We start from the raw sequence: 15,070 nt of genomic DNA, 5'->3' as shown, positions 1-15,070 counted from the left end.
TTTACCCCCTCGATCTGCACAGATAATGACTGGAATCTGACACTCTCTCCAGGGTCTCACAATTATCGAGGACATGTCCTTATTTATTGCCTTTCTTTTCAGTAATTTTTAATTTTTTTTCCTTCTAGTTAAGACCTGTTAATTGGAGTAATGGTGCGCCGGATATATCGGGCATCTATTGTGTGTTTGACGACACAAAGTGCTGAGAATAGAATCTCTAATTATAATATATTACGGAGGCAGAGTCCCTGTGGACGCAGACATGTTAGATGATCTTTGTTTACAGTCACTGAATAATTTCACATTTATTGTCTAATCCAGTCGGTGACTTTTATTCCGTATCCTTTGTTCCATTTCAACTTCCAGTGACTGCACATTTACATCTTCTCTATTGAGTGTTTGGTAGCAATAACTGCTCACTGTATAGACGTGACAGTCTTCAATACATGAAAAAATGTTACAATTATTATTTATCTATGTTGAGGGCTATGATCATGCCCGGGGGTCATGTAGATTTTCTGGTTATGACAATACCTTACTGAAAGTAGTTGGTTTACACAGTGCTCTTTTTGCATACCTAATTGGATCCTAAAAACAGATAAAACATTTTTTTTTGTTTTTATTTTTTGATAATTTTAGTTTTGGCTAAAACTAAAGTACAGGCACAAACTGCACCATGTGAATTGAGCCTTAAGAGACCATAAGCCTAAAGAGTGAACAGGACTAGCGTTAAAGAAATTCTGTCATGAGTGTCTCCTGCACTAACCTGTCGGTACAGACAGGTAGAGCGGGTGACACTGATGACAACGGTACTTACCTGGTCCCGTTCCGTGCTCCGGTTCTCCCGCTAACTTCCTGTTGTTTTAGTTCCGGAACGGACTTGGAGCATTAGTGGAGCTTCCTGATGTCACCGCTGCTGTTTGCTAGCAGAGGGACCCAGCAGAGATGCAGCAGCAGTGATGTCAGGAAGCTCCAGCCATGCTTCAATTTGGCCTGGAACAAAAACAAAGGAGGAAGATGGCAGGAGAACTGGAGCACAGAACGGGACCAGGTAAGTATGGATGTCATCAGTGTCGCCTGCACTACTTGTCTGTACCAACAGGTTAGTATAGGTGACACTGATGACAAGTTTCCTTTGAGTGAATTTACAGTAAAATGTATTGAACCCAAATAAGAGGCAACGGTCTATTTTATTGAGTCTTGTAAAACTATGTTCCACTTTCCAAGTGTTTATATTCCATGGAAAAGTTTAGATCTAGTCTCATTCTAGACTTTTGAGAGACGAAACACTTAGAAAGCGGCATGAATTTTACAAAACTAAATCAAGATTCTGTTTTGTCGAATCTTAGAGTAGATTCACTCTAAACAGAATGTCTGGAGAATGGCCCATCCCATATGATCATTACATTTTCCCCTTTATCTCCATTTCTGAAAGTTTTCATAAATATTTACCTACTTGTATAAGGATGGATTCAGAGTTAATAGATTTCGGTGGAAAATCGGTAGCAGGAGATCTCGCAAACTACAGCATGTGCTATTTTTGATATACAGTGGTCCCTCAAGTTAAAATATTAATTGGTTCCATGACGACCATTGTATGTTGAGACCATAACTCTATGGAAACCTGGTAATTGGTTCTGAAGCCCCAAAATGTCATTAAAAAAATAGGAAAAAGTGAGGATTAAAGAAAAATAAGTAGATAAGTAATATAGATAAAGCAAGTCCTTATATATACAAGTAAGAAAGATCTGCTGGGAGCTGTAAATCTGTCGATTTCAGTGTTTTCCAACCAGGCTGCCTCCACCTGTTGCAAAACTACAACTCCCAGCATGCCCGGACAGCCAAAGGCTGTCCGGGCATGCTGAGAGTTGTAGTTTTGCAACAGCTGGAGGCACCCTCCTTGGGAAACACTGGTCTATGTAGAGGGCAGGAGCTTCTCCAGGCTCCTGTAAAGTACACAGTGTCCTAAAAAAGTAAAATGGAGCCGTCCTCACCTGGTGTTCAAAGGAGCAGATAACCCTGGCATTGGTTAAGAGTAGTACAGAAAATGTAGTACCTCCCTGTACAGTAGGGGGCGCTACCAGACAGCCGGTCAGTACATGCACTTTTGGAATACAGGGGTTTTACCAGTGAAATGCCCATTCTGATTGGTCGGTTCTTCCAGCCATTGACATGTTTTGCAGATTCCATAGCATTGGATGTTGAGTCTGGTTTCAAGTTACAATGGTCCAGAAAAGACCATTGTATGTTGAAACTATTGTATCTTGAGGCCATTGTAAGTTGAGGGATCACTGTATTGGTGTTTTTTAAGTGGCAGTGGGGACTTGAGACATCTGTGCCTGTGGACAGTTTTACCTAGTATGTGATGTATAACCATATACAGTGAAACCTATTTGAGCAGACCACCCAACAATTGGACAAAAAAGTGGTCTTCTATGAGGGTTGTCTTATCAAAGAAAATGCCACTGAGCATAATGTATGGTGTACTGAAAACTTGTTACACAAAATCTGGTGTAGATAAAGGGGTGTTCTTCTCAAAAGGGTTCACTGTATAGCAATGCGAAACACAAAAATGAGTGTAACTCATCGTTTTACGCCCCAAAGAATCTCTGAACTTTTATATATAGTTGTAGTCCGCAAATAAACTTTTGCCTAAAAGACACCTTTGTGAATTTGTGCATTTCCTTATGGACTTACCACATTGTCGGCTGGTTTTATCCATGCCTTCTTTCTAAGTCAATTACTTCCACACTCTTCTCAGAATTCCCCCTTAAGGTTTATTCTGATAAACAGTATAATGTACGTAACCAGTAGAACTAGTGGCGGTTACATTTCATGTCTGAACACACATACGTCGCGTATGCTTTATTAGTTTTTACGCATTCCATGCAAAACTATTTACCTTACTCTAGGCAACGGTTTGAAGGGATTGTTTCATCAGAGACGGCCTATTTTCAAAATGCATCCACTGCGGGGGATAATTTAGTATTGCCTGGCGGCCATTCAGGTAAATTGACCTTCTAATACAAGGACTTCTCAAGCTCGCCCGAATGGGAGACGGTCATGCAATACTAACTAGGGGTGTCCGAGGAGGTCCCCCCTTTATGTTGTTCACATGCCTTAATGGAGCATATGGACAGGGGTTACCACAGGGGACAACCACAGGACAACTACAGGGGACAACCACGGGATATGCTGTAAATGTGTGATAGGTGGAGGTCTCACCTGTTGTAAATGGGGATGGCCATTACCAGGAGAGTTTCTATGACCGATTGGACAGAGCTATAAACAATCAATATCATGGTTACAGAAACCACCAAGCAAGCTGGCGAAGCCCTGTTTTCTCAATAGGATGGCATCCCAGATGTGGCCCTCCCACCTAAAATGTAATTTTCTATAGACTTAAAGGGGTACTCCCCTAGCTAGCGTGGAACTAAACGTTCGAACACTGGTTTCACGCTGCCGGGGGGGGGGGGGGGGGGGGGGGTTGGGGTTAACCATGCCCCATCAATTCAAGTCTATGGGAGGGGGCATGATGACAGCCATCAAGCCCCCTCCCATAGACTTGCATTGAGGGGGCGTAGCTGACACCCGCAGTGCGAAAACAGTGTTGGGAACATTTAGTTCCACGCTGGCCAGTGGAGTACTCCTTTTTAAAATGGATTCCCCAGAGAAAGGAAATAGAGGTTGTGTAGCTCTTTCCAGTCTGACCACAGACCTCTGCTGCCACCCCTCACCATGTCAGGCACTGTCCAGAGCAGGAGAGGTTTTGCTATTGGGATTTGCTCATGCTCTGGACAGTTCCGGAGTACTACCCCTTTTTTTTTTTTTAGAGGTTCTATACTGTCTGTACAGTCTAAAGGCTTTATTAACTGGGGAGGTCCATATGCTAAAACCAGACAATAAGCCTGTGAGGTGGTTGAGGAATGGATCACAGACCATATGGTTGGACTTTATGTATTGTTCTGTCACACATCAGTGATACAGACTTATTGGCTGCATACACAGTGGTACAGTGTGTGTGTGCTTGCAGGTAGCAAAGAATGTGTTAATAGTTGTAGCATACACTGCAAGGGAATGTGACCTCCAAAGAATTACATTTTTTTTTTAAATCAATAGTTTTTTTGTTAGATTTTCTGATGTCATTTTTAACTTTCTATTTTCACTCTTTATATTTTAAAATAGAATCAGAACACACAGCATGCCTAGAAACCTCTCCCATACATATCAATTGTGGCTTGCTATAAAGCATATTTAGAAGTGCTGGTAAAAGCACCTCAGGCAAGATGGCTGACCCATAATAATGTAAAAAAAAAAAATGTAAAAATAAAATTCCAATCCAAAGAGTAACAAAAAAAACAACAACATGTTTTAATATGTCTCGATTCAGATAAAAATAAAGTAACAGGTCTTATCTAGACTTTCAATGCATGGGACTTCAATGTCACAAAGCTCAACTTCTCCTATGGCAGTGTTTTCCAAACAGTGTTTCTCCAGCTGTTGTAAAACTACAACTCCCAGCATGCCCGGACAGCCAAAGGCTGTCCGGGCATGCTGGGAGTTGTAGTTTTGCAACAGCTGGAGAAGCACTGTTTGGAAAACACACTTTATAATGCAGTTCCTCACTAGGGCAGGGACCTGGGAGATTCTCCATCGGTTTATGAAGAATTAAGATTGTTCCCAAAATTGCATTAATCTAGGAGCCACTTTCATATATGTCAACTGGCTCCAGAAAGTTAAACAGATTTGTAAATTACTTCTATTAAAAAATCTTAATCCTTTCAATAATTATCAGCTGCTGAAGTTGAGTTGTTGTTTTCTGTCTGGCAACAGTGCTCTCTGCTGACATCTCTGCTTGTATCAGAAGAAGAGGTTTGCTATGGGGATTTGCTTCTATACTGGGCGGTTCCCGAGACACGTGTCATCAGAGAGCACTTAGACAGAAAAGAACAACTCAACTTCAGAAGCTCATGAGTACTGAAAGGATAAAAAAAAATTAATAGAAGTAATTTACAAATCTGTTTAACTTTCTGGAGCCAGTTGATATAAAAAAAAAAAAGTTTTTTCCTGTATAACCCCTTTAACCCCAAAGTTAAGGCAAGGTGTGATTCTGTAATACACATTACAGCACACTGATAAATCTGAGTGGTGAATAGCTGAGAGTTTTAGTGCTTCATTGTGGCAGTATTTGTTTAACCATAGGAACGCGTGTAGAGGAGGTAATATTTGGCACGCAGCTTGTGTCAGTGTGACACGAAAATAAAGTATACCGCATTGTTCACATGTGACTCTCGGTCATAGTGCAAAACCTTTCTCCAAAGCAATATTTATTACATATGCCCCACTATGGCTGCGTTATGACACAGAATGTCAGTGTAAAATCTGTATTGGATGGAGTACAGTCATGGCCATAAATGTTGGCACCCCTGAAATTTTTCAACAAAATGAAGTATTCCTCACAGAAAAGGATTGCAGTAACACATGTTTTGCTATATACATGTTTATTCCCTTTGTGTGTATTGGAACTAAACCAAAAGGGAGGAAAATAAAGCTAATTGGACATAATGTCACACCAAACTCCAAAAATGGTCTGGACAAAATTATTGGCACCCTTTCAAAATTTTGGATAAATAAGATTGTTTCAAGCATGTGATGCTCCATAAAACTCACCTGGGGCAAGTAACAGGTGTGGGCAATATAAAAATCCCACCTGAAAGCAGATAAAAAGGAGAGAAGTTCACTTAGTATTTGCATTGTGTGCCACACTAAGCATGGACTAAGAGAGGACTTGAGAACCAAAATTGTGGAAAAATGTCAATCTCAAGGTTACAAGTTAATCTCCAGAGATCTAGATTTGCCTTTGTCCACAGTGCGCAACATTATCAAGAAGTTTGCAACCCATGGCACTGTAGCTAATCTCCCTGGACGGGGACGGAAGAGGAAAATTGATGAAGGGTGTCAACGCAGGATAGTCCGGATGGTGGATAAGCAGCCCCAAACAAGTTCCAAAGATATTCAAGCTGTCCTGCAGGCTCAGGAAGAATCAGTGTCAGCGCGAACTGTCAACATTTAAATTAAACGTTATGACAGGAGATCCAGGAGGACCCCACTGCTGACACAGACATAAAAAAGCAAGACTACATTTTGCCAAAATGAACTTGAGTAAGCCAAAATCCTTCTGGGAAAAAAACGTCTTGTGGACAGATGAGACCAAGATAGAGCTTTTTGGTAAAGCACATCACTTTACTGTTTACAGTAAACGGAATGAGGCCTACAAAGAAAAGAACACAGTACCTACAGTGAAATATGGTGGAGGTTCAATGATGTTTTGGGGTTGTTTGCTGCCTCTGGCACTGGGTTCCTTGAATGTGTACAAGACATCATGAAATCTGAGGATTACCAACGGATTTTGGGTCGCACTGTACAGCCCAGTGTCAGAAAGCTGGGTTTGTGTCCGAGATCTTGGGTCTTCCAGCAGGACAATGACCCCAAACATACGTCAAAAAGCCCCCAGAAATGGATGGCAACAAAGCGCTGGAGAGTTCTGAAGTGACCGGCAATGAGTCCAGATCTAAATCCCATTGAACACCTGTGGAGAGATCTTTAAAACTGCTGTTGGGAAAAGGCGCCTTCCAATAAGAGACCTGGAGCAGTTTGCAAAGGAAGACTGGTCCAACATTCCGGCAGAGAGGTGTAAGAAGCGTATTGATGGTTATAGGAAGCGACTGATTTCAGTTATTTTTTTTTTCTAAAGGGTGTGTAACCAAATATTAAGTTAAGGGTGCCAATAATTTTGTCCAGACCATTTTTGGAGTTTGGTGACATTATGTCCAATTTGTCTTTTTCCCTCCCTTTTTGGTTTAGTTCCAATACACACAAAGAAAATAAACATGTGTATAGCAAAACATGTGTTACTGCAATCCTTTTCTGTGAGGAATACTTCACTTTCTTGAACAATTTAAGGGGGGCCAACATTTACGGCCGTGACTGTGTTATACAGAAGACAAAAATTGTGCTTTTAAAAAATAAAAATAAATTTGGACTGGAAAATTTTGTATAACATAACAGTTTCTTATAAATACAGGAGTCATCACTGAGATATCAGGTTCAGTGTTGCACGAAGCACAATAAAATTCCAGTTGCTATGAGAAGAACCTGTTCCTTTTGCAGTAAATGGATTTTTAGTGGAGTATAATTCTGCAGTTTGCTCAACAAGGGCCACTGAACACATAGAGGTGACCAAAACTAAACAACGATTTAACCCCAAGGAGGGGTTAACTAAAACCTCTATATAAGTACCGTATATACTCGAGTATAAGCCTAGTTTTTCAGCAGGATTTTTCGTGCTGAAAACACCCCCCTCTGCTTATACTCGAGTGAACAAAAAAAAAAAACGTTTCTGGCTTTAGCTGTGAGGGGATGGTCCCGGCTGTCCATCTCCGCCTGTCAATCCCTTCTCAGTGGTCTTCAACCCGCGGACCTCCAGATGTTGCAAAACTACAACTCCCAGCATGCCCGGACAGCCGATGGCTGTCCGGGCATGCTCGGAGTTGTAGTTTTGCAACATCTGGAGGTCCGCAGGTTGAAGACCACTGAGAAGGGATTGACAGGCGGTGATGATGATGGGGGGGGGGGGGGGGGGGGAGATGATGTATTTCCCACCCTAGGCTTATAGTCGAGTCCATAACTTTTCCTGGGTTTTTGGGGTGAAATTAGGGGCCTCGGCTTATATTCGGGTCGGCTTATACTCGAGTATATACGGTAGGTGTTCCATTATAAAATACCTTTTATTAAATTAGGGTAGAAGTGAATAAAAAAAACACACATTTAAAAACACTATTCAATCGCATCAAATGTGTGTGTATTGAATCAATAAAGATAGTCCCTATCGGCTGCTCTAAGCCAGTTGTATTCTGCGTTTGAACTGTACCCATAAACAGTAATCAGTGCTAGTGACCATAGAGGACACAAGGGTTGATCATAATCGGGTAATGTGACCCATATATATTATGTCTGGTATTCAATATGACACTTGTGTTTGGTACACTGTACACAATTCTAACTGGTTACCCTCATTGGGGGGTTAAAACCAGTAGATGAGGGTCTCTATTCAGATGGTATTGAATATAGGGACTATCTAGTGGTTACTGTGAATCTCCAAAACGTATATGTATTGCACTGTCCCTGCTGTGCACCGCAGGACTGGTGCTAGTTGGGCTATTCTGCCCACTGTGATTTGTATTTAGAAATCACTATTGATGCGTTGGGAGAGCAATTTAAAAGGTCCGGCTGTCAGACCCCTTTATTGATTCAATACACACATTTGATGCGATTTGGCTAGTGTTTTTTAAATGTGTTTTTTGATTCACCTCTACCATAATTTAATAAAGGTATTTTATAATGGAACACATACTTATATAGAGGTTTTAGTTAACCCCTCCTTGGGGTCAAATCGTTGTTTAATTCTGCAGTTTGGCACTTATAATTAAAGAATCAAAATGTAAAAAAATAAAAAATAAAAAAAAACTAAGATTTCTGTGATTGCTGCGGAATTTTTGCAGTTTTGCAGAACTTGATCAAAACACAGAAAGCTGCCAAAATTTTAAGCCCCCTTAACGTCAACGGGATTCCGCCACAGAATTCCACAAGACATGTTCTATTTTTTTTATTTATTTTTTTTGCAAAACCTGGAGCGCAGAATTATGAGGAATTTCTGAGTGGAATTTTCCGGCAGCATTCTGCACAGAAATTCCGGCGTGTGAACATTGCCTAATAGGACTTTCTTAAAGGGTTATTCCAGGGAAAAAAAATTATTTTTCATTTTTATATCAACTGGCTCCAGAAAGTTAAACAGATTTGTAAATTACTTCTATTAAAAAATCTTAATCCTTTTAATAATTATCAGATGCTGAAGTTTAGTTGTTTTTTTTTTCTGTCTGGCAACAGTGCTCTCTGCTGACATCTCTGCTTGTCTCGGGAACTGCACAGAGTAGAAGAGGTTTGCTATGGGGATTTGCTTCTAAACTGGGCGGTTCCTGAGACAGGTGTCACTAGAGAGCACTAAGCAGAAAAAAACAACTCAACTCCAACAGCTCATAAGTACTGAAAGGATTAAGATTTTTTAATAGAAGTAATTTACAAATCTGTTTTAACTTTCTGGAGCCAGTTGATATATAAAGAACATTTTTGTCCTGGATAACCCCCTTTAAAGAAGTCAATTTGTGGATTTATGTAATCTTGATTCCAGTATCCTATCTTCTTTTCAGAGGGGTAGCTCCTAGGCCCCAGTGCACTCTGTGCCAGGGCCCCCCCTGCTATGAGTCCTTTTATACTGTAGTCTTATGTGGCAGAGCAGCCCTTGGGCCCCCTAGACACCCCTTTATAGCTATACCCCTACATCTTCCCTTTGTTTGCTAACCTGCTACCTGGAAGCTATCGAATGAGACTACTAGATGTAATCGGAAACGCACACGTGGAGAAGTAAACCGTCGCTGTTTCTGGCCCTGCAGGTGCATCAGAAAGCGAGATGGTCACAGCGAGTTTGACAAGCTTGACTGGTTTCTCTGCTTGGCGTAGTGTTAGAATGAGCTTAATGTCCTGAAAACGCCACTGAAACAAAAGAGGATTGTTCTTTATCTGTAGCTGATACAAGCCTGATGCACGGGGAGACTCTCCAACAAATCTGTGTTTTGGGGATTGGAGCAGAAGCTTCATAGTGGGACAGTAAAAACATGTAGCCGAAAACAATGTTCTTTGACTTTACAGGTCGTAACTAGTGTTGAGCGGCATAGGCCATATTCAAATTCACGATATTTCGCGAATATTCGTCATATATTCGCTAAATTCGCATATTCGTAATATTCGCATTTTATTTCCACATATGCAAAAATTTGCATATGCGAAAATTTGCATATGCGAAAATTCGTACGCCTGTCTCACACAGTAGTATTAGAACCTTCTTTACACCACACAAGCTGGAAGCAGAGAGGGGTGATCACTGTGATGTGTACTGTGAAAAAAAAAATATAAAATAATAATATTCGTAATTACGAATATATAGTGCTATATTGGTGAATATGCGATATTCGCGAATAAAATTAGTATTGCGAATATTCGCGAGCAATGCTAGTCGTAACTTCTTAGACACGTGTTGGGCTAACTTTTTAAAGTGGCTACCTGAAAGACCTGTCTGTCCTCAAACCAGTGTTTCCCAACCAGGGTGCCTCCAGCTGTTGCAAACATACAACTCCCAGCATGCCCGGACAGCCAACGGCTGTCCGGGCATGCTGGGAGTTGTAGTTTTGCAACAGCTGGAGGCACCCTAGTTGGGAAACACTGCCTTAAAGGGGTACTTTTTTTTAAATGATTTTATTTAATCAACTAGTGGCAGAAAGTTAAACAGATTTGTAAATTACTTCTATTAAAAAAAATCTTAGACCTTCCAGTACTTATTTGTTGCTTAATACTACAGAGGAAATTATTATTATAATTTTTTTTTTTAGAACACAGAGCTCTCTGCTGAATCGCGAGCACAGTGCTCTCTCTGCTGACATCTCTGTCCATTTTAGGAACTGACCAGAGCAGCATGTTTGCTATGGAATTTTCTCCTACTCTAGAGAGTTCTTTAAATGGACAGAGATGTCAGCAGAGAGCACTGTGCTCGTGATGTCAGCAGAGAGCTCTGTGTTCCAAAAAGAAAAGAATTTCCTCTGTAGTATTCAGCAGCTAATAAGTACTGGAAGGATTAAGTTTTTTTTTTTAATAGAAGTAATTTACAAATCTGTTTAACTTTCTGGCACCAGTTGATTTAAAAAAAAAATAAATAAATAAAAAAAAAAAAAAAAATTCCCCACCGGAGTACTCCTTTTTTAAACTCTAAAGGGGTGGCTGCTTCAAGGAGAGAACCATTTTCTTCCTCTTGGACTGTTGGGTGTGAAATATGTTTGGGTCTTTGGCGCGGAAGCTGTTTATGGTAGCAGAAACCTCCTCCGTGCAACACTCTGCTCAGTATACAATTGAGACCAGAGAAGACAAAAAAATGTTTTATAGCAGTTTTTTTTTTTTTAAATGAACTTTATTCACAGGAGTCAAGATGCAAAGAACAATATTTGCAATATAGTTCCACAATAGTGTACTATAAAACATAGTAATTTTTTTTTGTAAAGGTGTATAGATATATTTTTGTTTTAAGGTGGTTTGTAGCAGTGTTGAATCTCTCCTCAGGATAGGTTCTTGGTATCAGGTTGGTTGGGCGCAAACACCCACAGATCAGCTGTGGCCCCCGCTCCATACATTGTGTAGTGGCCATGCTGAGTTACTGCAGCCCAGATTCCATTGAAATAAACAGGAGCTGACATGCAGTAACCCAGCATGGCCACTACATCATGTATGGCGCTGTCTGCTTCCTTCTCTGTTCCTCTGGGGGCCGGGCAGCAAAATCCTGCTGATCTGATATTGATGACCTTTCCTTAGAAGAGCCCGCCCATGAGGAAGCCCATTCAAGTTTCCTAGTGTTTGAAATGGGCTTAAAACTACAAAAATAATCATAGTGTGCCTTGCAAAATGTATAGATAAAATAAAGGAGGCAAAGTAGGGATGGCCCCTTGTTTTCTGTCAATTGTTTTTAGGAATCTTTAGAAGGTTATATGGGTTTAGGTGGTTTCTAGGTTCCAGCGCTTTGACATCTAAATATCCCTTGTGGTTTTATTGCTGTTTTTGTTCCATCTGCATATAATGGAAGGTGTAGGAGATAGTGCCTTAATCTAGTTTTTACGAGACTCTCTCTAAAGGGTGAGGCAGAATAAATGATGACTCAGATCGAGTGATCTGTCCGTGGATAGTAATTGCATGAACTTATTGTAAATGATATGGCCGTTCATAATAGGTAGATGAGATTAAATGCTAAATCAAAGGGATTGTAGCTGGGGAAACAGGTGGCCACTGTAGTGAGCGATGCTTAGAAGCAAAAGATGTATCTAAGACAGATAGGGAAAACTATTTATAGGGCCCTTTTGTAGACGGGCTGATCCATTCCCATAAATGAGAGCCTGTACGTGGCTTAAAGGGGTACTCCACTGTAAAACTTTTTTTTTTTTTTTTAAATCAACTGGTGCCAGAAAGTTAAACAGATTTATAAATTACTTCGATTAAAAATCTTAATCCTTAATGCTCTACAGGAAGTTCTTTTCTCATTTGAACTTTTTCTGTCTGACCACCTGCTGACACCTCTGTCCATGTCAGGAACTGTCCAGAGAAGTCTAGGTTTTCTATGGGGATTTGCTCCTACTCTGGACAGTTCCTAAAATGGACAGAGGTGTCAGCAGAGAGCACTGTGGTCAGACAGAAAGGAAATTCTAAAAGAAAAGAACTTCATGTGGATCACACAGAAGCTGAGAAGTACTGGAAGGAATAAGATTTTTTTTTTTTTCTCATAGAAATCTGTTTAACTTTCTGGCACCAGTTGATTAAAAAATAAATAAAAAAATAAAAAATAATAATTCCAGTGGAGTACCCCTTTAAATATTGGTGAAGCAGGGCTGTCCAATGATCACTGGATCATTCCTGAATTCCTTCCATTATTCCTTGGCCGCACATCCCCTATTACACATGCCCTATATATAATATAAAATATTATAGAATATAATTTCTTTTTTATTTGAAGTTTTTAATCCTTGTAATCATACTGACCTAAACAATCAAGATTACTTGTTAGTTTTACCGCAGGGTCAACGGAATATAAACTAAACACCTCTTAAACTGAAGAAATCAATATATTTTTATTTTCAATTTCGCAATTTTTTTGTTTCGTACTAAATTCATCCTTCAATATTTTAAAAAATTATATATATCATTTTTTGTGTATTAAGTGTGCATTGCTCTATTAAAAAGCTTTACACCATTTCCAATTATTTGACACATGGTGCAGGAGACATGGACAGTCTGACATGAAGAAACACATTTCATTTGACTGCCATTGTTTTAGGTTGGGGTGTACAAAATAATAAAAAAAAAATTATAAAAAATAATTATACAAGTGACACTGATAATATTACTACATTTTTATTAAGATGAATATTGTGCGACTACTGTAATCAATCTACCAGGTCATGTTACAAAGTCATTCTCTACAATAAGCATGCTAGGAGTTAGTTTTCCCGCAGCTGGAGGCAGCCTGGTTGGGAAACACTGATCTAACGTCATCAGCGTTACTTCATAGCAGTTTGGTAATATTTGATCCAAAATGCTTATGCAAAGCCGGTCTTGTAGAGGTTTACAAAAAAACATTCAACCATGTGAAGCAATTGATAAAATTGAGCCTTCATGCTGAGTTTCATGTTTAAATAATGGCTTTTACTCACAGTAAGGGTGCATTCACACCACGTTTTTGCAGTACAGTTCCCGTATACGTTTTCTATGTGAAAACCGTACGGAACCGTATTGAAAACCGTATAAATTGACTTTCCAATGAAAACCGTATGCCAAACGATGCATCAGGTTGTGTCCGTTTTGCATCCTGTACGGTTTTCAGTTTTCTTACCCGTACCCAAAACCATAGTCTACAACGGTTTTTGGTCCCGGTGAAAAACTGTATTAAACCGTATACGTGTTTTTATTTTTTTTTAAACATGGGAGTCAAAGAGATCCTTACAGAACCATATGTGCGTACTGTTCCATCCAGTTTGCACCATACGGTTTTTGACTTTGCACAGTTTTTTTTTTTTTCTTGGAATTTCAATCAAACAAGTGAAACTTTATTCAAAATGGAGTGAAAAGTTAAAAACATATACTTTTTTTTTTTTTTTTTTAACTGATGCAACCGGACACCATTTTTCAAACCATATACAGTGATCCCTCAACTTACAATGGCCTCAACATACAATAGTTTCAACATATAATTGTCTTTTCTGGACCATTGTAAGTTGAAACCAGACTCAACATACAATGCTACAGACAGTCCAGATCTGTGAAACCTGTCAAGGAACTGACCAATCAGAATGGGCATTCACTGGGAAAACTCCTGTATTACTGAAGCGTATGCACTGACTGGTGTCTGATAGTGCCCCCTACAGTACAGGGAGGTACTACATGTTCTGTACTACTCTTTGGACCAGGGTTAGCTGCTCCTTTGGACACCAGGTGAGGGCGGCTCCATGTTACTTTTTTTTTTTTTTTAAGGACATTGCGTGCACTGTACAGGACCCCAAAGAAGCTCCTGTCCTCTACATAGACCAGTGCTTCCCAAGCAGGGTGCCCATAGCTTTTGCAAAACTACAACTCCCAGCATGCCCGGACAGCCTTTGGCTGTCCGAGCATGCTGGGAGTTGTAGTTTTGCAACAGCTGGAGTCTCCCTGCTTGGGAAACACTGACATAGACAGTGATTTACAGCTCCCAGCAGATCTTTCTTACTTTTATATGTAAGGACTTGCTATATCTTTATTAGTTATCTACTTATTTTTCTTTAATTCTCACTTTTTCCTATTTTTGGATGACCTTTTGGTGCCTTTAGAACCAATTACCAGGTTTCCATAGAGTTATGGTCTCAATATACAATGGTTTCAACATACAATGGTCGTCCCAGAACCAATTAATATTGTAACTTGAGGGACCACTGTACGTTTAACTGTATACGGGTTGAAATTTGTACACACGTTTTGATACAGTTTAGTCCGGTTTTGAGGAATCAGTTTTTCATCAAAAACCTGAAACGGGAACTGTATATAGCAAAAACGTGGTGTGAATGCAGCCTAATAGAGATTACTACTACATAATGTAATCTCTTTTGTATATGATCTGCGAAGGCCCATTATGGCTCCAAACAACCTCCAGGATATACTGAGACATAATTCGGCATCCGTACCAGTCTATAGGCATTGAGCCTGCTGGATTCTTCATGAATGGGACTTCAATAACTGTGCCCCATTCTATTGGGCGTTATATTCAGGAGGTCCCCTGGTGTCATTTCAGTAATCTGGTGCCATTTTGTATGTATGTTTTCTCTAAGGTTTGGAAAATTAAACAAGTGATTTCTTGCTGCGGCCTTTGTGCTTTCCATTAGATCCTCCATGTCTG

The 15,070-nt window shown here is 39.9% G+C and overlaps 1 protein-coding gene across 5 annotated transcripts in view; it reads left to right on the top strand.

The window, feature by feature from the left end:
- Positions 1–15,070, top strand: part of ESRP1 (epithelial splicing regulatory protein 1) — a 76,161-nt gene that overhangs the window by 15,613 nt on the left and 45,478 nt on the right. The window lies entirely within an intron of this gene.

The sequence above is a fragment of the Hyla sarda genome, chromosome 5 (genome assembly GCF_029499605.1).
Source record: "Hyla sarda isolate aHylSar1 chromosome 5, aHylSar1.hap1, whole genome shotgun sequence".
NCBI classification, from domain to species: Eukaryota; Metazoa; Chordata; class Amphibia; order Anura; family Hylidae; genus Hyla; species Hyla sarda.
This window is presented reverse-complemented; position numbering and strand designations above follow the sequence as displayed.